Source organism: Callithrix jacchus, chromosome 11 (assembly GCF_049354715.1).
Source record: "Callithrix jacchus isolate 240 chromosome 11, calJac240_pri, whole genome shotgun sequence".
In the NCBI taxonomy this organism is placed as follows: domain Eukaryota; kingdom Metazoa; phylum Chordata; class Mammalia; order Primates; family Cebidae; genus Callithrix; species Callithrix jacchus.
In genome coordinates, this window is record NC_133512.1 from 112,647,178 (window position 1) to 112,669,441 (window position 22,264).

A 22,264-nucleotide genomic window follows, 5' to 3' on the forward strand; every position below is an offset into this window, starting at 1 on the left:
TAGCTTTTAGCTATTCTAGTGGGCATGAAGTAGTGTAACATTAGGGAAATCATCACTTCAGACTCAATTTAGTCTCTGTAGACTCAATTTTTCCATCTGCATAATGGTGCAGTAAGACTTAGAAGTCAAATGAGATAATGTATTTGAAAGGGCCTTGTAAAGTGTGAAGCCTTGATCATTGGAAAATATTCATCTTGGGAGAGGCCAAGGTACATGATGCTCAACTTACCACACAGTGCTCTGACTATAAATATATAGGATGAAAAAGATCAGACTGGGAAATAAAATGTTCGTTACTTTGTAACCATTTCCTTTTTGTCATATTTTCTTCCTTGAAAGTTATATATAGGAAGACAAATTCAGGTAATTAATTAACTGAAACCCCCTTGGTCAAGACTTCTGATCATTCATTCTAATCACCTGTAGGCATCCAATAAATGTTAAGTTAAGCAATAAAGTAGTTACCATTTCTCAGAAGGACATGAATGTAGCTTATATTGTCCTTTTAAAGAACTTATGATTTCTTTGAGGAGATGTAAATGGTCAATACATCTTCAGACATCATCTGCCTTTGGTCTGCTTCTGTTCAAGCAATGCTGAAGAGGCTGTTAGCTAGCCTACTGCTTCCAATAGCTGTGATCTTTCTTGAATTTTCATATTTCAGCTAAATATTTACATCTGTTGACTATCAACAAAACATAGCAACCACATGAAGATATTTCATTGAAAGCAAAATATTGTGTGCTTGTAGATTTTCTTTTCTTTTTGTAATTGGTATTCAATGGTGCCTTTTTGTCCTCACTTATCAAAAGGAATCCTTCTTCCAGTGACGTTAATAAATAAGGAAATCGGCTTGAAAACTTCATGAGACCCATTTTTCTGGAATCAACATCGACCATTATCTCTTAGTAGCTCCCTGGAACCTTGGGATGGAGTGGGGAGGATTCTCTTCCTTTACCCTCCCCCATTTCCCATTTGGAAAATACAAATGCCCCAAGTCTTAGTTATTTGTTGAGTTTGATGTTAAGAGGTACAAAAATCTTGTACGGCTTACTCACATTAATGGGGGAAACTGGGCCACCCATAAAATCTAAAGAGAAAGTTCGTTGTGAAAATTGTATCTAAAGGACAAAAAGTGTTTCTTACATATACTTGCATTCAGATGAATAGTCAGCTACTTGATTTCTCAAAGAAAATAAGTATAATATTGTTTTCTAGCATACTAGGATACTTCTGTGTATAATAAAACACATCCTCATTGTATTGGTGTTTTGGTTTTACTCACTTACCTTTGCCCATTTTGGGGAACAGAATGGAAAGTCAGGTAATTTTGCTGAAGAAAGAGACATGGCTGATGCTGGTATATGGATATACATGTATGGACAGGTAGACCAGGGAGTCTCCAGTGTCCCCCGCCCTCCACACTCTTCTTCAAAAACATTATTACAACAACTAAAGTATTCTGGCAAGTTTGGGTGTGTGGATGTGTCATGGGTTGATAAATTTGGTAAATAGTTTCATATGGTATTTTCATAGGTAAAGAATTAGAAGATTATCAAAAATTGAAACAGTATGAGAGGTCCATAGCTCAGGAATCTAATGGCACCAATATACCTTTTACTTCCCTATCCGTTTAAATATTTCTTCTAAAATCCCAATGTCAAACCCAGAGATTGAGGGCAGAAGCTTGGGCTCATAGCGCTTCTCAAAATAATTATCTTCCAGGTACTTTAATGTTAATTTAACTGATGCCTTCTAGTGCTACAGGATCGTCTCATGATATTTTTAGAGAAATGCTTGAGGTTGACATATGCAAGGCAAAGATATCTACTGGCCCAGTCACAGGTCATTTAATTCTCCATCTTTTTGCTACCCAATTCAAAATTGAAGACTTTGTAAATTCTTTGTAATCCATTTCCTTGTAAACATAACACATTTCTTGCCCTCTGTCTCCCCATACCTTCTTTTCTGAAAAAACTGGGGCAAGTGTTTATAAACATCTGTTCTGGTTATTCTTTGATTTGTTGCAGATTTATTCTCTGTTCTCTGTGATGTTCTTTGTCCTGGGAGCCTGACCTCTAGGTACTTTGTTACCCCGGTTCCCTTGCCCTCTGGCCAGTGGGAGGAGAGAGATGTTGGAATATTTATTTTCAGTATATGTCTCCTCACCATTTATTCCCACTCACCATCTGCTTCACTGTGGTTCTATCAATGGCCTCATCACCCAAACTACAGCTACTGTTGGGCAGCGTATCTTGACTCTAGTTCTTAGCCAGCCTCCAAAAACAGTGTTTTCTCCCCCTGCTGTTCAAGCCTGGGGATCGTCAGAACTCCCTGATGTTCCTAGTCTCTAGGTGCCTCAACATCCCATTCTCGTTCCTCTAATCCTAACCACACCTCTAAATATTTCCTTTAGGAAAAAGCCTCTACGCAACAAAGCTGAGTGTGCTGTCTCTCCTGCTAAGCCGCTGGCTGATAGAGCCTCCTCCTGCCTTCAAGTTCTCTGAAGTCCATGAGACAGTGTCAGATTCAGGGATCATGGACTCCTCTGAGCCTGAAACCAAGTAAGTACCTGAGCACCCAGACTTACATTTTCTTTTGTGCACTCTCGGTACTTAGAGGGAACTGTGATGTCAGGAATAAAAAAAAAAGAACTAATTAAATAGGAACATTTTTCTGAAACACCCTATGCCATTTGAGTTATTTAAAAAATATTATATTTGCATCTTTTATGGTCAAGAATGGTATTTTCTGGGAACAGAAACAGAACTTGGGAAGATTTAACCCTTTGTGGAGCTATTGGGATGTGTATCAGCTATCGCCACAAAAATTCTGTGTCACAAACCACCCCAAAACTCAGTGTCTTAAATACCGATCATTTAATCTCACAGAGCTGCATGTCGCTGGGTGGCTCTGCTTCATCTTCTTCATGTGCCTTGGACCGGTTACTAGTCAAGACATGCTCTTCTCATGGCGATGACAGAGGTGCTAGAGGCCAGGCCCAACCACTCAAGCACATTTCACCCTCCTATTTGAGTCACATCTGCAAGGCAAGTCATGCGGCCAAACCCAAAGTCAGGGATTTGGGGAGGGATATTTCCCTTGCGGAGGTAAAAGGGGGAAGGAATAAATATTTTGGAAAGTATTCTAACGCAGTGGGCCAGCTACAGAAAAGTCATTCAAGAGTGGGCTATAGTTTGTTCGATTAAAGGCAAGAGAATTTTTGTTTTAGAGTTTTTCTTCTCATTCTTCATAAGTGAACAAGAATGACTTTGCAATGTACACTGCTCAGGTGATGGGCGCACCAAAATATCAGAAATCACCACTAAATAACTTATCCATGTAATCAGACACTACCCATTTTCCAAAAACCTGTTGAAATAAAAAAATAAATAAAATCAAACTAAATGTCTTGGCATTCAGAAACTTAAAAAAATATGTAGAGATGGTATTGATCTAGAAATAGAGGCATTTTGGGGTTTTAGATATTAATCAAATATTACTATGAAGATTTCATTATCTGTTCATGGTTAAACTGGTATTGCCAGACTTTGAGGCCTGAATCAAGCTTTGTCTGTTGTTATTTTCCTGCAAGATTCACATCCCAAAAGAATTACTCTTATTCTGAATCCTGTCTGGGACTCAGTACATACAAATGAGTATGCCTGTCGGTAATTCTGCAATCTGGATATAAAAAAAAAAAAAAAGTCAAATGGTCCAAAACTGATATTCTCTTATCTGTACAGGATTTCCCTAATTGGTAACTAATTTGTGCTTTAACTAAGATTTCTTCAAGCCCCTCAATTTGGAAGGGGTTAAAGTTGAAGATTACAACAGATTTGACCAAGCTTAGTATCCATCAGTCCTTTTTTATCCTAAGAAGGGTAGGAAAATGTTTTCCTTATATAGTATTGAAAAGCCCTTAGTTACATTGATCATCGATGGGAAGGAAAATAACTATTTTAAAACAAAGGAACAGCAAAGAAAATAGGGATCAGAAAAACAAGAAATGTCCATTATGCTACCAGCACAGTGTGTGAACCACAGTGTCCATAAATGTTGGTTGATTTCAATAGAAACATTAGCTTGCACCTCCAGCTCTTGAGGGGCAGTACAGAAATCCGGAGCAGGGTGATACCAGTATGATTTTCAATTATAACAAACCTCACAGATCAGATGGTTCTAGGACTGGAATATAAGAATAGATTGGTTTGAATAGAAGAAGGAAAAAGCACTAGAAGACAGACAAAGTATGAGAAAGGTTTGGAGTCAAGAATGAACAAAAGTGTTTAGGGGATAGTGAGACCACCTTGACCTATATAGGAAAGTGCTCAGAAATTAGATGGGTTAGAGATCATGGTGCCAGATTATGAGGGCCTTAATAGGGGCCAAGGAATCTAAATTGTCACATGGTAGATGTTAGAAGCTGTTGGAATTCCTTGGTGGGGATATTACGTAGTGCAAACAACTTCAGTTGTCACAACAGACTAGTCTTCATTGTGACTCTTGGCTAGCTTTTGACTTGGAGATAGTAATTATCATAGTGGACAAGAGGGGATGATTCATGTGTGTTTCAACTCCTTTACAAATTTTATTTTAGCCTGAATCATAGAAAGACTCTAAAGCCTTTTCCCATGCGTTTGTTGGCAGCAGCGGCATGTTCCCATAGGAACACACACCACTTACCTACTCAGACCTTCCTTTTGCCCTCAGATTTTATTCATTGAAATGTTTATCTTTTCTACAAAGCATATTTACACATAAGCTTAGAGCACTGTCTATTTTTTCTCCCACAACTGAGAATTCATTCTGAATATTTGCAGATACATAAAACTCCAGCTGTAACTCCAAGCAAAATATGATTAAAGAAGGAATTTGGATAAACCTGGAATGATAACATCACATTGAACACCATCTGGTGTAAACATTTTACCTTTCCTTCTGCAGTGAAGGAAATATGGCTCCTTGTGCTTCTTCAGTGATTAATCCAGGAAAAAGCCTTTGCTGAGCTCAAATCCAAAATAGGAAGCACCCACCTTCCACATGTTGGAGAAGGTTGCGATCCCAGGATGACACTGCCCTTTTCCTCTGCAAGGAAGGTGTTTCCCCGACCATCATGCCAAAGCCACAAACACTTACATTCCTCCATAATTCTGCTCACATAGTACACAATAATTTCTCCACTGCTTTGTTCCTCTTCCAGATTCTAATGGCTTGAAATCCAAACTAAAGGAAGTTACATCAAAGCTGTTGTACACTTTAGAGAAACTTTGAATTTGGCTACTAGAGATTTTCTAAGGTATTCCTTTTCTTAATTTATATGAAAACTGTTGAGCTAGGTTCTAGATTAAGTGCTGGTGATTCAGACATGAATAGGTCTTGATGCCTCCTCTGGAGTGTTTCAGGGAGGATAGTTACATAAAAACTAAGCTGTAATAGAATTTAATAAATCCTTTAATGGAGGTAGAGAGTTCTGTGGAAATGCAGAAGGAAGAATAATTGCTTCTTCAGTTTCAAGGAGGACTTCACAGGGCAGAAGGCATTTGGGCAAGTCTTGAAGGATAAGCCAGGACTCCCTAAGTGGGATGAGGGCACTTGAGGTGAAGAACAGATGAATAAAAGCATCAAAGTGCAGTGTTGGTTGTTATTTCTTTTTATTCCAGATAAGACAAGTCAGGAATCAGGACATTCAGGGATCTGGGAGGCTGCCCTCTGTAAGCACAGCCTTCTCAGCACAGACCTGCTGCAAGATGAGATTTCAGGACTGCACAATCAGGCTGAGTGAATCATAAGGGTATTATGACTTCCTGGGAAACAAAATATTTGTAAATGCTTTTTTTCCCCTGGGACATGGTCTCACTCTGTTGCCCAGGGTGGAGTACAGCAGCATGATCAGAGCTCACGGCAACCACGAACTCCTGGGCACAAGTGATCCTTTCGCCTCAGCCTCCCCAGTAGCTGGGACTACTACGTGCCACCATGCTCAGCTGATTTTGCAGACACTTTCATGGAAATGGAACAATGGACTCAAAATAACTACAGATATTCCAGATGATCAGGATATGTGGTTTCTGGAAGAGGAGCCATATTTTTGTAAAGGGAACCTGAAGGAGATTACCCCAAAGTTTCAGGAACTGCATGCAGGTGGTCTCAGTCTTCCTAGCCCCATGAACATGTCATTGTGTTTTTCCTCATCATTCACTTTTCACATGACTAAAATAGGAGTTCACTCCCTGTATCAGTTTCCTAGGGCTACCTTAACAAACTACCACAAATTTGTGGCTGAAAACAACAGGACTGTATTCTCTCGCAGTTAAGTAGGTTGGAAGTCTGAAATCAAGGTGTCAGCAGGGTTGGTTCTTCCTGGGGATCTGAGGGAGAATCTATTCCATGCCTCTCTCCTCGCCTCTGGTTTCCAGCAATCCTTGGCACCTGCAGACACAGCACTCTAACCTGTCTCCTGCTTCATGAAACCTTCATATGTGTTTGCATGTGTCTCAAGTCTCCCTCTCTTTTGTCTTAAGTATATCAGTAAATCCAGGATAATCTCATCCCAAGATCTTTAACTATATCTACAAAGACCCCATTTTCAAATAAGCTTACATTCATAGGTTCTGGAAATTAGGACTTGAACATCTTTTTGCAGGGACACTGTTCAACCTGCTGTGCACCCCCTTTGTTGCACACATCTTGTGCCTTAGTGCAAAGAATGTCTTTTGAGAACCTACAACTTGGCTGTTTGACCTTGTCCAAAAACTAGATAAACTAGATACTGGGACAGAAAGACTTAACTCCCATTATCCATGGGTAAAATAGAGGTCCTGATTATCCAGCTTCAGATCTCCAAGAGTTTCTTACTAGAATCTTTGACCAGAGGCTCATCAAGGGATGTGAGCCCTGTTATAAGATGCCGAGAATAAGACATGTTTCCTGGAAAAAGGTGCAGCTACTTCACACACACCTTTCTTGCTTTTTATAGTGCCTGTGATTGTAACATACTCAGCCTCTTGTAAACTGGAACCGATAATTTGCAACTCCTAGAGTTAAAGAACATGTTGGGTTCTGATTACTTAGCTAGTCAGTGGCTACAGGGTCTACCAGAATTAAGAGACTCAGATGAAAGCCAGCTCCCAACATTTACGGAGGGTAAACGAGTTTCTGTTAACCCCCTATTCAGCTTTTGCAAAGCAACACCTTCAAAATGGATTGAGTAAAGCAACTTCTGCTTTGCTTTCCCGTAAATCTCTTTTATCGCACTTTGCTTTTAACATATTCTCGAAATTCTTGGAATTCAGGAGTATCGTCTCAAGAAAATTTAATTTATTAGCTAATTACTACATACTGTCTTCTTGGAGCAAGGTTGCATATTAGAAGTTAGACATAAAGCTTATCCAACCTTGGTTAAATCTAATTCTCCTCACTCCATGCCTGCACCCAAGCGCTGAATGTGACTAGAGAAAGACATAACCCTGCTGACTGCTTTCAGGCCACTAATCTCCCATAAGCCTTTGGTGCTACTTGGCCATCCTTCTCCCTTTACCTCATCTGTTCTTAGTCCTGGATGACTATTTCCCACCTTCTCCATTCTCCTCAATCCTCTAACATCCCCTCTGCCCCAGTCATCAGGTATCAGCTGAATTGATTCTGTCAAAACTATTACAGCTCAGAAGAGAATTTCTACACATTTCACCACCTGTCTGCCTCTGTGATGGAGGGTTTAGACCCCTCTGCCTCCTCTCTGTTACCACTACTGAGTGGTCTCTGCTCCTAATCTCCCTTTGTGTACATGCAGAAGAGCTCATTTCCTCTCACTAAGGATAACACTTTCATAACTATCCTTTTTTTCCCTCTATCATCAGTTTTTCCCTCTTGACTAAATCAATCCCATCAGTCCCATCCACATACAACCATGCTGCAACATTTCCCATCTCAAATTCTCTTTCTATTTCTCTCTATCGATCTGCACACCCCTACAGCTACTGTTTTTTTCTTTTGTTTTTTTTTTTTTGAGACGGAGTTTCACTCTTGTTACCCAGGCTGGAGTGCAATGGCGTGATCTCTGTTCACCGCAACCTCCACCTCCTGGGTTCAGGCAATTCTCCTGCCTCAGCCTCCTGAGTAGCTGGGATTACAGGCATGCGCCGCCATGCCCAGCTAATTTTTGGTGTTTCACCATGTTGACCAGGATGGTCTTGATCTCTTGACCTCGTGATCCACCCGCCTCGGCTTCCCAAAGTGCTGGGATTACAGGCGTCAGCCACCACGCCCAGCCCAGCTACTGTTTTATTTGTCTTCAACAAACTATTTGAGGGCCGGCGTGGTGGCTCAAGCCTGTAATCCCAGCACTTTGGGAGGCCAAGGTGGGTGGATCACAAAGTCAAGAGATCGAGACCATCCTGGTCAACATGGTGAAATCCCATCTCTACTAAAAATACAAAAAATTAGCTGGGCATGGTGGTGTGTGCCTGTAATCCCAGATACTCAGGAGGCTGAGGCAGGAGAATTGCCTGAACCCAGGAGGCGGAGGTTGCGGTGAGCCCAGATCGCACCATTGCACTCCAGCCTGGGTAACAAGAGCGAAACTCCATCTCAAAAAAAAAAAACTACTTGAAAGAGTTGTCTATACAGGCTGCCTCCAATTTTACTTCTCTTTTGAACTCACTCCCTAGCCCTCCCTATCCTGAACCACCTCTCTAAAACTGCTCCTGTTAACGTGACCAATGGCCTTCAAGTATCTAAATCCAGTGGTCAATCTTCAATTCTCACCTTATTTGACCTTTCTGCAGCATTCGACATGGTTGATTCTTCCTCCTGCTTGGATTCTTCCTCTCAATGTGGAGTCCAGAACTCTACTCTCTCTTTTTCACTAGCCTCAGTTTCTTTTCCTGGTTCTATCTCATCTTCCTGACCTCCAAATGTTGGAGTGCTGCAGCACTTTGGTCACCAGACACCTTCTCTCTAACTTCACTCACTCCTAGGAAGACATCAGATAGTCTCACGCTTGGGTGGCACACTCGTATTCCCTCAAGATTCACCTCTGCACACAGAAGGCTGCCTACTGGGGGTACTTCTGATTCTCTGCCTAGGGCCCTTTTCTTGGCCCCAGGAGCTCTATTGCAGGGAAGCTGGAACTGCTGAAGAGTTAAGCCCCCAAGATAGGCCTTGGCCAAAGATGGATGAGATTTGATGGATAATTACCATAGCTTCCTGGTCCCACAGTTAGGATAACTTTAAGGCCTCTTCTATACCCTCTCTGAGTCCCACAATGGGACTAAGCTTCTGTTACCTGCAAGAGTAACTTACTTCATAATGCACCTTTTATTGACGTCCTTCCTTTTCCCGTCTCAATTTCCCATTTCTTCACAAGTATTTCTTGGACTGTCCTCCCAAATAAAGTATTCACACTTGCATCCTTGTCAGGGTCTCCTTCCAGGGGAACCTAAGCTAATACAAATACTACTGATATGCCAAAGACTCCCATGTTTGTATCTCTAGCTCAAAAAACTTCCAAATTCCATAATCATATTTTGCTTACTGAGGTTCCAGAAATGTTTCTAAATGCTTTACAAATGTGAAGTGATTCAATCCTTATACTAATCCTGTGAGGTGGGTTCTATTATTGTCCCCATTTTACTGAGGCACAGATAGTTGAGGCAAAAAGTGACCATTGTCAACACGGCCAAAAGGTGGAGGAGCCAGGATTCAAGCCACACTCTGGATCACAGTGCTAGACTGTCTCTATGGAAAAAAGGGGTACATTTGAGGCCAGTAATGTGGTTGCTCATGCCTCTAAACCCAGCACTTTGGGAGGCCAAAGCAGGCTGATCACTTGAGGTCGGAAGTTCTGAGACCAGCCTGGCCAACATGGCGAAACCCCGTCTCTACTAAAAATACAAAAATTAGCCGGGCCTGGTGGCATACACCTGTAGTCCCAGCTTCAAGCAGAAGGCTATAAGCAGGAGAATTGCTTGAACCTGGGAGGTGGAGGTTGCAGTGAGCTGAGATCTCACCACTGCACTTCAGTCTGGGTGACAGAGCAATACTCTGTCTCAAAAAAAAAAGCCAGGGGGTACATTTTAGAAAATGAGTTTTTTAATGGATGAGGTAAATGGAGAGGGGCTGTACATCTCAAATATTAATAAACACAGTATTCACAAGAGTAAACCATGCTACAGTAGATTTGTTTTCATTTTTGGCAGATTTTCTTGACTGGAAATGGAGTGAATGCCGCATAAATTGTGCATGTGACTTGAACAAGGCCTTTGGCAAGATCTCTCATGATTTGTTTCAGAAAATGTGTAATAATATGAACTGGATTCTAGAGCAATTAGGTGAATTCATATTCAGTTGAATGACCCTGCCCAAAGAGTGCTGTTTAGTAAATTGTCTTTTAACCTGTTAAGAGGCTTCTTGCGGCAGGTCACAGGGCTCGGTGTTGCCTCCTGTCCAATTTAGGCTTTTTGGCAATGTCTTCAATAAAGGGCATCATTGGGAAATCAATCTAATTTGAGATGTGGCGTGGTGATGGAACAGGATCGTTCATGTGCTAAAGGCTACAATTTAGAAAATGAATCTAACAAGATGGAATTTACTGGGTACGAGAACTCCTTTACTCCGCTCTAGAAAAGAAAACAGCTGTCCAAGATCTGGGTGGGGAAGAGATGGCTCAACAGCGTCACATGGAGGGAAAAAAGGCTCAGGGGTTTCCTTCAGCTAGAAGCGAAATGAGTCAACAGCAAGTTGTGGCTGCTACACCAAACAAAACCAAACCAAACAAAGAAAAACAAAACCATGAAGAAATCCTTAGCCTGGAAAAACAGAACTGTTGCATCTAAGCTGAGGCGAAGAAGCCCTTTTGTTTCTCCTTCGTTAGTCAGCCCATATCAGAGGAACTGAGTGTTGTGTGAGCTATTGCATCATAGAGGGAGAGAAACAAACCATAGGTGTCGAAGAAGGAAACAGGAATGGATGAGGATGACACCATCTCATAGGAAGAATGTCTGTAGGAATGGGGAAAGAAATTAGTGGGAGGATATACTATGTCTTCTTTTAGCGGGCCAGGGAGCACTAGTCATGGAGGGAATTTATAGGACAGCTATTACTTACTCTGTGCCACTCCTTTGTGTAGGAAAACAATAGAAAGGGAACTTGATACTGAATATCCACTCTGTGTCAGCAAGTGTTAGTCATTTTACATGTGTTGTTATATTGCACCCTTCCACTAACTATCTGAGACAGTTATTTAATGGGTTTCTAACCCCTTAGCAACTTTCTAATAACTCTCTTCCTTTTGATGATTAAGGAAGGGGAAAGCATACGCTTGTTAATGTAAATGCAGTGTTTTGATACTGGATTCCAGTTTTGTTTTTGTTTTTTTTTTGAGACAGAGTTTTGCTGTTGTTACCCAGACTGGAGTGCAATGGCACGATTTCGGCTCACCACAACCTCCGCCTTCTGGGTTCAAGCAATTCTTCTGCCTCAGCCTCCCAAGTAGCTGGGACTACAGGCGCGCACCACCATGCCCAGCTAATTTTTGTATTTTTAGTAGAGACGGCGGTTTCACCTTGTTGACCAGGATGGTCTCGATCTCTTGACCTCATGATCCACCCTCCTCAGCCTCCCAGAGTGCTGGGATTATAGGCGTGAGCCACCGCGCCCGGCCTGGATTCCAGTATTGAACTTGAAGATTAAGTGATCAACTCCAGAGGTAAAGAACCCTTGGTACACAGGGTCTGACACGGAGATGTACCATTCACTTCCTATACTCAGACCAAGATCAGACTGGGATGGGGTAGTGGGGTGGACTTCAGCAAAAGAAAGACTTACTGGAGGCTGCCAAATTCAGAAGTGGTGCCTGAGTAACAGGTGCCTGCCTTCTCCCCGCTCAGCTATTGCTGACTGGCAGTTACAGCAAGAATTTTGAGCTGTCCTTTTCCACTAAATCCCTCCCATCAAAATATACTAATAGCTGCCCCAGTCACTGCTCTGCTTCCCAGTTCCCTTCCCACTGTCCCTCAGTGAAGTCCTACTCCCAATTCCTCTATCTTGAGATTCAGTTTATAAATAAGAACTTAAATAAACTATTTTCTAAACACCAAGTGAAGTATTAGCATTTCAGTCTTCCTTATGCTGCCTGATATGGTTTGGCTGTGTTCCCACCCAAATCTCATCTTGAATTGTAGCTCCCATAATTCCCACATGTTGTGGAAGGAACCCACTGGGAGATAATTGAATCATGGGGGCAGTTTCCCCCATACTGTTCTGGTGGTAGTGAATAAGTCTCACGAGATCTGATGTTTTTAAGAGGAAATCCGTTTTGCTTGGTTCTAATTTTGCTCTTGTCTGCCACCTTGCAAGATGTGCCTTTCACTTTCTGCCATGATTGTGGGGCCTCCCCCAGCCATGTGGAACTGTGAGTCTATTAAACCTCTTTTTCTTTATAAATTACCCAGTCTTGGGTATGTCTTTATTAGCAGCATGAAAATGGACTAATATACTGCCTTAGTCTGTTCCTGCTGCTATAAGAAAATGCCTTAAATGGGGGAATTTATAAACACTAGAAATTTCTTTCTTTTTTTTTTTTTTGAGACTGAGGTTTGCTCTTGTTACCTAGGCTGGTGTGCAATGGCAGAATCTCGGCTCACTGTAACCTCCACCTCCTGGGTTCAGGCAATTCTCCTGCCTCAGCCTCCTGAGTAGCTGGGATTACAGGCATGCGTCACCATGCCCAGCTAATTTTTTGTATTTTTAGTAGAGACGGAGTTTCACCATGTTGACTAGGATGGTCTCGATCTCTTGACCTCGTGATCCACCCGCCTCAGCCTCCCAAAGTGCTGGGATTACAGGCTTGAGCCACCGCGCCCGGCCCTAGAAATTTATTTCTTACAGTACTAGAGGCTGAGAAGTCTGAGTTCATGGTGCTAGCAGCTTCAGTAATTGGTGAGGGTACCTTCTTGCAGCATCCTCACGTGGTAGAAAAGGCAGAAGAAGGTAACAGGTTCCTTCAAGCCCTTTTATAAGGGCACTAATTTCATTCATGAGGATGGAGCCCTCACTACCTCCCAAAGACCCCACCTCTTAATACCATTACATCCAGCGTATGAATAAGTGTTAAAGTGATTATATCCAACATATCAATACTGGAGAGATGCTTGTGTGCAAACCATAGCATATGTCTACCTACAGTGTATAAATCCTGCCACCTTGTGTCCAAGACTGCAGATACAGGCCAAGTATGTTTTTCAGGCTTTGTTTTCCATTATATCCCTTCATAGGTTCTTTGTTTCATCTAAAGCAAATTACTCATTTTAATATACTGCCATGCCTTTTCCTGTTGTTCCCCATAATCAAAAATCATTTTTCCTTTATATCTTTCAAAACCACACTCAGCATGTCAACTGTGGTTTAAGTATCATCTCTTTCATTAAGCCCTCATTGACCAGCAGCCCCCATAGCCGTGGATGAGACATTTATTTCCTTCCTTGAGCACCACAGTGCATCGCTAAAGTTCCTGTATGGCTCTTATGTTACTGCTACTCAGTCTTCAACACCAGTTCACATATTATGGTATGCAGAAATAATGTATTTTGTTCCCTCTGTTTATAAAGGACAGAATGTCTAGTAATTTCAATTGCACAATAGCTTATTTTAACCCATTTCCTACATGGAAAAAAATGAAAGAACAAAGAGGCAGCAGCTCCATTTTGCACTGCAACACTTGTGCAACTGGTTATTTGAACTATCTGTAATAGGTAGTGAACAATGAGAAACCTGATTTTTCTTTCACCACTGCCTTCAAAATTACTATTGGGGTCAGGCATGGTGGCTGATGCCTATAATCTGAGCACTATGAAAGGCCAAGATGGGAGGATCACTTGAACCCAGAAGCACAAGACCAGCCTGGGCAACATAGTGAGACCTTGTGTCTACAAAAATGAAAAAATAAGCCAGGCATGGTAGTGTGCACCTGTAGTCCCAGCTACCCATGAGGGTGAGGTGGGAAGATCGCTTGAGCCAGGGAGGTCGAGGTTGTAGTGAGTTGAGATCACACCACTGCACTCCAGAGCAGCATCATGTACCCCCACCCCAAAATACCATTGGTTCTCCTCTCTTCCCTGTTCCTTGGAGATGTCACAGGCAATCATTTCCATTCACAATTGTGTGTTAAAACAGTCTGACTTTTCGGGTACTAAAAGGTGCTATCTGGCTAAACACTTCAAACTGTAACACATTTCAACATGTTTCCCCTCCCGCAATTCAGATCTGATTTTTGGTTGAGGGATTTAACAGAGAGAAGAAGGTGTGTGGTCTATTCTTTCACTCTCCTTGCTCTTTGCTGTCTCCTCCCCCAGCTTGTCCTGGCACAGAAAGCTGGAGCCACTGCTAATAAGCTGCTAGAATAGGTCCTTGCAGCTTGGAAACAATGATGCCTGCAGTAAATGAGGTAGAGATGCTGGAAATTCCTTGGCAGAGGAAGGGGTCTAAAAGTTCAGAGAGGTAGGCATGTTACAAGTGATGTATTGTGCAACACCAGAGAACCACCAGATGATTATGTTTCCCAGGAAGACTGAGAGGACACTCTCTTTACTAAAGCAATAAGGAATAAAGCATTCACAGAGGAGGCACTAGCATCTTGGGAAACTCAATGTTGTGTGACCTCTGTAGGTCAAGGTTGATAGTAGGAGATACTCTCAGAAACTGGGCCCCCTGGTGTCAACACGAATAATAGGATCTAGAATAGCCAGATGACAGCATATAACTGTCGAAAGGTAGGATTGATAAAATTAGTTGCTGTGTTAATTTCCACAACCACCTTGTAGGAAGACAGATGTTCTTAATGACCCTAACGGGTATCAAGGCCAGAGTGACAACCAGGGAGCCTAAGACAGATATATCCTAGCAGCAACATACCTTAAGGTGTTGTTTGATTCATAATCTGAAAAAGACTTCGGGTTGGTCAGCTGGTGATAGGAAATCATGATACTGCCATGCCTTTTCCTGTTGCTCCCCATACTCAGAAATCATTTTTTCTTTTTATCTTTCAAAACCGCACTCAGCACGTCAACTTCTGCTTAAGTATCATCTCTTTCGTTAAGCCCTCTTTGACCAGCAGCCTCCATAGCCATGGATGAGACATTTTAAGAACTTGTCCCGTTTTAAGAACTAAGGCCATTTTAAGATGTAGAATACACTGATTAAAGGGCCATGTCCCCTTGAGGAAGTACCTGCAATACCACAGCAAGTAGTTAAAGTAGCTATTCACAATCTTTCCTCGAGTAGCTACTCGCTGCGTCCTGCAGTGATTTGTATCTCCCACAAACACTTAAAGGATGCAGGAGTGATGCTCCCTGTGAAAACCCTTTCAATTTCCCAGTTTGGTCCTTGCTTAAACTAGACAGATGATGGACCTTGATCACCTGGACATTCTGGTCATTGTTCCACTATTTTGATGAGACCATGCCAAGTGGACCTGGTAGCAGAAAGTGACTAGAGTTGTGAGTCCCTAAGTAAGGCATCTGCATATCAGGTGATAGAAGATAAACCCTACAAAGATTCAAGGGCATGACACACCTGTGGAATTTTTAGAGGTGCAATGGTCTAGAGCAGGGATTGCCAAACTATGGCCCATGGATCACGTCCAGCTCACTGCCTGTTTTGGTATGGTCTGCAAGTTAAGAATTGTTTTTACTTTTTTTTTTTTTTTTGAGATGGAGTCTCACTTTATCACCCAGGCTGGAGAGCAGTGGTACCATTCCGGTTCACTGTAACCTCAACCTCTGAGTTCAAGCAATTCTGCTCAGCCTCCCGAGTAGGTGGAATTACAGGCATGCACCACCACACCCAGCTAATTTTTGTATTTGTAGTAGAGACGGGGTTTCACCATGTTGGCCAGGCTGGTCTTGAACTCCTGACCTCAAGTGATTTGCCCGCCTTGGCCTCCCAAAGTTCTGGAATTATAGGCATGAGCCACTATGCCTGACCAGTTTGTACATTTTTTAATGATTGGAAAAAAAAGGAACAATAATATGATGTGAAAATTATTTTAAATTAAAGCTTAGTATTATAAATGAAGTTTTACTACAACATAGCTGCACTTATTCCTCTCCATATTGTCTATGGCTGCATTTGAGTTTCAACAGCAAAGTTGAAGATTTGCAACAGAGACCATATGTGGAATCTTCATCACTTCCCACTGCTGCTCAGTGAGTCAAGTTGACAGTGTTTCAAGTGCCAAACATATTTGTTTTACTTTTATTTTATTTTATCAGTGCATATCTTTCATGTCAAAATAAGAAAAGTCAGCTTCAAATGTTGGGCTTTTAAGTTACTGTGGCATCTGGCTTTTTTTTAATTGAATTAGATGGGAAAGCATGTGTGTATTATGCACTGACACTATAACTATGCTAAAACAACACAATATATGTCAACATTGCCAGAATAAGCACTTATCACAGTATGTCTAACTCATAGAAAAGCAACAGGAAGAAAAATTAGGAAATTTAAAATAGACTATCTTATTATAGTGGAATTTCTTCACAAGAATTACAAATATGAATGAGGCTGCAACCAAACTTAGTTTCCAAGTGGCTCAAATGGCGAGCAAGGAAAGCCATTTATCAATGGAAAGCTACTTAAATTGTGTTTGTATTAGCTGAAGAAATGTGTCCACAGAAAATGAACTTGTTCAATTCTGTGAGCCTTCTGGTAAGAAAAGTTGACTGAAGAGTTGAGGACGTTGGGAGAAACATCAATAGTTATTTAAAAACAAGGTTAATTGTTCAGAGTATCTTTCCTTGTCTCTTGTTGAATAGACAGATGCTACTGATATTGCTCAGCTGCAGTTTTTTACTTGGGGTATCAACACTAAGTTTGAAGTAACTTAAGAATGAGGTTCTGGGCCGGGCATGGTGGCTCAAGCCTGTAATCCCAGCACTTTGGGAGGCCAAGGCGGGTGGATCACGAGGTCAAGAGATCGAGACCATCCTGGTCAACATGGTGAAACCCCGTCTCTACTAAAAATACAAAAAATTAGCTGGGCATGGTGGCGCGTGCCTGTAATCCCAGCTACTTGGGAGGCTGAGGCAGAAGAATTGCCTGAACCCAGGAGGCGGAGATTGCGGTGAGCCGAGATCGCGCCATTGCACTCCAGCCTGGGTAACAAAAGTGAAACTCCATCTCAAAAAAAAAAAAAAAAAGAATGAGGTTCTATGAATAGTCTGTATGGAACAACCACAAGTGAGAATAATATTTTCAAAGAAGTTGGTAAAATTTCTAATTCAGTACAACCTGAAGTGGAATCTGCTAAGATGTGCTATGTGGTGGTAAAAAGTTGTGTGAAGCGGACAAAGGCTTACTTGGACTCATTTAAAAGCTTGTGAAAAAGTAAAATGTTAAAACCTGTAATCATTCATTGTATTATTCATCAGTAGGTACTTTGCATAACATATTTGAATCTATCATATGTTACTGAACATAGTGTCCAAAATGGACCTTCTTCACTTTTGTGGGGGGTAAACATCTACAGTTCTATGATTTTTTTTTGTCAAAAATAGAAATTGAATATCCTAAATTGCTCTATCAACAAGAGTTTAATGGCTTAGCAATGGTAAAACTTAATTGTGAGTTTTTTGGTTTTAGCTGAGGCTGAAATTAAAATTTTTCTAAACAAGAAGAATTACTTTGAACCACTATTATCCTAGTTTGAATGACTTTGGAAATTTGTTTGCTAAATTTTGCCAATTTTTAGGTGTGATATAGATGGGTTCTTATTTTTTAAAGCTATGCACTGTCATTGACAGATAAAAAGATATGATGTTTAGGATTTATTTCAAAATAATCAGGGATGTAAAAACAAGTACAGATGAAATAATATTGTCCATAAAATGATACTAAAGCTGAGTGATACATACACTACATTCAATACACTATTCTCTCTAACTTTCTATATGTTTACAATTCCTATAATGAAAAATTAGGGGAAAAAATTAGTATCCATTATTATAGCTGACAAAGAATGAATCCAAGTGTCCAGTATGGCAGCCAGTCCTTCAGGCAGCTGGGAGCCCGGGAGACACTGCAAACTGACTTGGAGCTAATGAGCTACATGGGCGTTAAATCAGAGGCGGGTGGGAGTGAGCAAGCAGATGATTTGGGGTGAGTCCACCGAATAAGGGATGAAAACGATCTCTAGAAATTTTCTAGCTTGCGGGAATTAACAGAGGAATCCCTCTGGGTTGGCCAGTGACCCAACTGACTGAAAACAGTGTGATCAAGAACCAGCTTACCCAGGAAGCAAATGTGCAGGAATTCCACATTTCCAGGAGTAGTAGGGGAAAGTAGAGTAACTAACTCCCAAAATTTTTTTCAAATTCAGAAAGGAGGGAAGAGAAGGTAGACTTTGAGGAACTCCTAGATAAACATCTTGCTTACAGAATGTTCACATGGAGAATAAATGGCAGGAAAGGTAAACAGGGCATTGCTAAGTGTGGTCTGCTAATACAGACAATGAGCACACAGCAACATCTAACATGTTCTCCTGCCTTAGAAGGAATGAAAAGACACTGTAAAATATCAGGAATGGGGAACCTAGTGGAGATATGTTGGGACGTCACTGAAAGAGTGAAAATAGCCGGGCGTGGTGGCTCAAGCCTGTAATCCCAGCACTTTGGGAGGCCGAAGCAGGTGGATCACGAGGTCAAGAGATCGAGACCATCCTGGTCAACATGGTGAAACCCCGTCTCTACTAAAAATACAAAAAATTAGCTGGGCGTGGTGGCGCATGCCTGTAGTCCCAGCTACTCGGGAGGCTGAGGCAGAAGAATTGCTTGAACCCAGGAGGCGGAGGTTGCAGTGAGCCGAGATTGTGCTATTGCACTCCAGCCTGGGTAACAAGAGTGAAACTCTGTCTCAAAAAAAAAAAAAGAAATATGAATTACCAAAACGTGGACCCTAATGCAGGGACAGTCATCTCTAAGTGGAGAATGTGAATGGCCCTTGCAACAAACTGGCACTGAACTCCTTGACCTTCAGCTTTAATGTCCTTCTTCTTCGTTCTTTTTCAGCTACACACAACCATAGCCACTTCTTTGGTATTATCCTCCCTAACACCCCTCCATCATCAAGATCTCAAACTCTGAAATTCTTTTAGATCATAGACTATTATTTTTCTGCCTTCCTGGTACCTAATATTTATTTATTTATTTATTTATTTATTTTTTTCCCTCATGATGAACTCCAGACTCCTTGAATGCTTCTCTCCAAGTCTTCCAGCTGTGTCTTGGTTTCACTTGCCCCGTTCCTAGCCTGGACACCATGGACATGAGAAGCGACCAAAGACCACTAGGTGGCAGCAGGGCCCCAAATAGACTGTCCCTCAGCTTGGGCACGTCAGATAATTAATATTTGTAATGACAGCCTCAAGTTTGAAGGGGTAAGACAATAGTGGAATTAAACAATAGCAAATAATACAGAGATATCAGTCAGTTGGGGCCAAGAAGATCTTAAGCCCCATGCAAGTGTAAACCAGAGAAATGGTGAGACCTCAGCCATAGGGGAGATGACGGTACTCACTCTCAGGTTCATTGCCTGTAATCATCTCCTACCTGTCTGTATGGGTAGCCTTTCCCCTACTTTGAAGCATTTCCTGCTAAACGACCCTTAAGGATGTTCTATTTAAAGATGAGTTAATGTCACCAGGCCTCCTGGAATTCTTTGTACTTAGGCAATTGCCAGCTTAGATAAAAATCAACCTTCTTATTTCTTTCTCCCTGGGCAGCCAGGTGCTTGGCAGAAAATTACAAAAGTCTGCGCAGTGACTTAACTCTAATTTAATGATGTATAACCTCAGTGGTGACTTCAGTGCTCAACTTCGATTCTTTTCATTCTTCGTTAACTCCTTAGGGCGTTCCTCATGGAAACATTCTAAGCCTTCCCATTCCCTGAAATCTCTTACCACATTTCAGCTTCCCCAACCACAGCAGTTCAGCTCACACCTTTTTTTTATCTGGGGGTCTGGGGTCATCCATCCTATCCTCTCTGAAGCCCCTCTCTATAGTAGACTGAGCACAGGAGCTGCAGTCTTTTAGGGTAGGTGTACAGAGTCAGATGGGGAAGATAGAAATTCCATCCTCTTCAATGGAAAGTAATAAAAATGGATATCCTGTATCTCATCTCTGAATCAACTTACTCCCCCAAAAGGTGTTGCAAACATTACTAACCCGAATGTTTCCTAAATCATAGGAAGGAGCTTGGGGTGGCAGCATTTACAAAAATTATCTAGAAAGGCAATGCTTTCAAACTACACTCCAGCAAAATATGCTCGTTGTTCAACTTCAACTGACTTTAGCCTATCCCGATGACGTGTAGTTTGTGTATTCAGTCCTTTATTTGATAAATACTTACTTTAGAGCCAAGCCTCATAGCTTCTACATATACTGCCAAATACGGAGAGATGATGGAAGACTTCTATGTCAGATAATGATCTATATAAGTTGTAATAAGGTTCATGAAAGGACATTTGTAAAAGGAATTTTGTATGTGATTAAATTAGCTATAATTAAAAGGGAATTATTTATACTAGTTCTAAGATTGGTCCTCTATTTTAAAACAAGGTTTTCTTAAGGTGTTAATTTGTTCTTAATGAATTACAAGAATTTTTGTTTCTCTTTTTTTTTTCTTTGAGCCAGGGTCTTGCTCTGTTGCCCAGGCTGTGTAATGCAGTGACATGATCATAATTCATGCCACTATAACCTTCTGGGCTCAAGCGATCCTCCTGCCCCAGCCTCCTGAGCAGCTGGGACTACAGGTGTGCACCACCATGCCTGACTAATTTTTTTTTTGTTTTTTGTAGAGACGAGATCTCACTGTGTTGCCCAGACTGGTCTCAAACTCTTGGGCTCAAGCAACCCTGCCCTGTTGGCCTCCCAAAGTGTCGGGATTACAGGTCTGAGCCACTGTACTAGCCAATAATTTTTCTTTTAATTTTATATTTCTATAAAATATATTTATATTTTAGAAAAGAATTTCCTAAAACATAAAATATATTTTATGTTTAGATTTTGTATTTCTAGAAAAGAATTTTTCTATTTCTTTTGAAAATGTCTCAGAATCGCATCTCAGAAGTTCTACTTTTGCTGTCTCACTGCTCTCAGCTTCTTCTCCCCTTGAGAAGGCCTGAGATGATAACTCTCTCCTTCAGCTTTTTCATCAACTTTCTCCTCCATTCTAATTGTTGTTGTCTTGGCATTCCTTGATATGTCTTAATTTTTCAGTGTACTCAGGGCACTTCTCATAGTTATTAAGAAGTATGTACTCCCTTGACATACTCATAATCCTGAACACACCACACTCTTCCTGTGTCTGATTAAATGCAAGTATTTTTTGTTCATCAGGTTTAACCTCTGGGTTACCTAAATGGCCTCCCATAAGGAAAAATACTCACACTGTAGGTTTTCCTTTGCTTTTCTGGTAACTGGCTTAAGAAACAACATTTTATGTTTTATCAAAATAATTCCTATGTTGTCTTTATTGGGTTTTTAATTGCTTGGAAAAACTGAGGTCTAAAAGAGTTAAGGTTTTTACATCCATGTAACCTTCTATATTGCCCTTAAAAGTCTTTTGATTATCATTTTGTTTAAATGAGTAACTACTACAATGACCTGTGGTTCACACACGGCTATAATTTTTTTTGCAAGACAGCCCTGCGGCTTGCTGTATCACTGATATAAAAAACAAAAAAAAAGTAAAATCTTTTTTGCAGCTCCTCAGCTCATGGACTCCAGCATCACCACCTCCAGGTGCTGTCAAACACAATCCTTATCAGGTGTTATTAAGTAATCCTTGTGCTGCTGAGTCACAGGGCTTTGACTGCTGGGTGCACATATCTCATCCAGAGAAGGCACTGACTCCTGCCAGTATCTGACACCAAACAAGTTAACTAAAGCCTTGTCTTTGCATCCAAACAAAGGAGACAATAAAATTAAGTGCTTTCATGAGACATAGGGACAGGCAGCTATTCAAAACCATTAAGATTGATTTAGGCCGGGCGCGGTGGCTCAAGCCTGTAATCCCAGCACTTTGGGAGGCCGAGGCGGGTGGGTCACGAGGTCAACAGATCGAGACCATCCTGGTCAACATGGTGAAACCCCGTCTCTACTAAAAATTACAAAAAATTAGCTGGGCACGGTGGCGCGTGCCTGTAATCCCAGCTACTCAGGAGGCTGAGGCAGGAGAATTGCCTGAATCCAGGAGGCGGAGGTTGCAGTGA

The 22,264-nt window shown here is 41.4% G+C and overlaps 1 protein-coding gene across 2 annotated transcripts in view; it reads left to right on the forward strand.

Moving 5' to 3' along the window:
• Positions 1-22,264, forward strand: part of AKR1B1 (aldo-keto reductase family 1 member B) — a 154,632-nt gene that overhangs the window by 21,840 nt on the left and 110,528 nt on the right. Inside the window, exons 2-3 of one of the 2 annotated variants that reach the window (XM_078343718.1) lie at positions 2,417-2,564; positions 2,892-3,050. The gene's annotated coding sequence lies outside the window, so the exon portion shown is untranslated. The remainder of the gene's footprint in view (positions 1-2,416; positions 2,565-2,891; positions 3,051-22,264) is intronic. The other variant, XM_078343719.1, reaches the window with a different exon arrangement.